Here is a 2106-nt window from a genome sequence, read left to right as displayed (position 1 = left end):
TCTCTCTCTCTCTCTCTCTCTCTCTCTCTCTCTCTCTCTCTGTGAGGGCAGTCTAAGACTGAATCATACCAGAAACAGATGTTTTGAATGGAACAGAACTCAGGAGGAAGGGTTGATGAAACGGTGGTTTGGATGGACCCCTGGGTGCTCACCTGTGACTGTGTATAGCAGAGAAGAATGGGTTCAGCAGAGCAGACAATGGTGGGGGCTAGAACTGGGCATCGTTCTCCTGGGGTACAACATTGCTGAGCAAAGAACCAGTTTGATTTAACCACAGCCACATAGCTGTTGTAGATCAGCCTTATTGATATCCTGGCATTTTGGTGTGCTTTGGACTTTTGTTTTGTTTTATATATATATTCTTTGGCAGTTTCATACATGAAATTTCATGAATTTGGTTGTCTCACATCCTCCCCCATTTCCCTTTTCATTCTATCTCTTTCCGCCACTGAAGTCTTTTCTAGTTCAGTTTTGTTTTTTTTTTAAGATAAGATCTCTATGGCCAAAGGTATCTGAGAACTTGGAACTCATTACGAAACAGAGAATGACACTGAAATTCTGATATTCCTGGATCCAACTCCTCATGCTAAGATTAAAAATTTATGTAACCATGCCTAATTTATGTGGCGCTGGCAATTGGACCCAGGGATTTACGAAAACACTCAGTGTTAGTCAGTATTCAATTGCTATGAAGAGACACCGTGACCGAGGCTACTCTTATAAAAGAAACCATGTAGTTGGTGTTTGCTTATAGTTTCAGGGTTTTAGTCCATTGTCATTATGGTGGAAAGTAGGGCAGCATGCAGAAAGATGTGGTGCTGGAGAAGTAGCTGAGAGTTCTACATCCCAAACTGCAGGCAGCAGGAAGAGAGAGTCTCTTGGCTTGGTATGAGCTTCTTGGAATCCCTAAGCCCATCCCTAATGACACACTTCCTACAACAAGACTACACCTTTTAACCCTTCCAAAAGTGCCACTCCCTAGTAACCAAGTATTCAAATATATGTGTCCATGGGGAATATTCTCAACTGAACCAGCACACTCTACAAAATGAGCTACATTTCATTCCTAATTTCTATAATTTTTATAAAGCTTGATGTAAAGGGTCTTACTGAGATAAGAAGGACTTGCTCTCTCAGGAGAGGGTGGTTCCTAGAAATAACACATATGAAAGCATCTTTCAAATGAAATCCAGCCAATTCAGGGCACAGAACACATACCATGAGGCATCCCCTTTATGGGATGCCCTTTATGTTCCTACACGTAGGAACATTATTTTCCAAGTTAATCACCTCAGATCTAGGTTTCAAACAACCAAGGATAAACCCTGCCAAAGTTATTTATCAGCTAATATTACATTTGTTTACCTTTCCTTGTCTCTTCTTTTCTAAGGAAATGTCAATGATGACTCCAGCTTCCACTATCCCTTTGTCTTCTAGCCAACATTAATACTTCTTCTTGTGGATCTTGTCGCATCCTGTGCCCTCTTCTCTAGAGATCTGTGAATACATCATCTGGTTGACTACAGTGCCTTGCTGTATCTCAATAACAATAAAATATAAACTTCAAAGCAAGATGTTGAAAAGACTGTGATACAATACACGTGCAGGTTTCCAAGGAACATATCCAGTTATTAAACATAGCAACACGGTTTGATTCCCCATAGACTATTGAGTCACCCTTCTTTTGTGCTGTGCTCAAGGAACATATATAGCAGAATACATAGACGGGTAGAATTAGAAAGCAGCACTAGGACTACAGGGAGAGGAAAGAGAACAAATAGATCTAAATAGTCAACATAGATTCAGCCTCTTGTATGTTCACATTTTCAATTAAGGAACATGGGTCTTGGTTCTATGTCTGGTGCAGACCACACATCATGATTTAAGGAAGATGAATTCACTGTCCTAAACTTCTGCTTCCTTATCTGACAAATGAGCCTACTCATGCCAAGTGTTTATTGTCCATTATAAGGGTGCTATCAGATAAACCATGGGCTGTTGCATTTATTTTATACCGTAAATCAGTTTATCTACCTAAGCACCACTACCCACAGCCTTGCTAGAGCAGTTTTTTTCAACACACACACACACACACACACACACACA

This window comes from Mus pahari, chromosome 8 (genome assembly GCF_900095145.1).
Source record: "Mus pahari chromosome 8, PAHARI_EIJ_v1.1, whole genome shotgun sequence".
In the NCBI taxonomy this organism is placed as follows: Eukaryota; Metazoa; Chordata; class Mammalia; order Rodentia; family Muridae; genus Mus; species Mus pahari.
Note: the sequence above shows the minus strand (reverse complement) of the source record.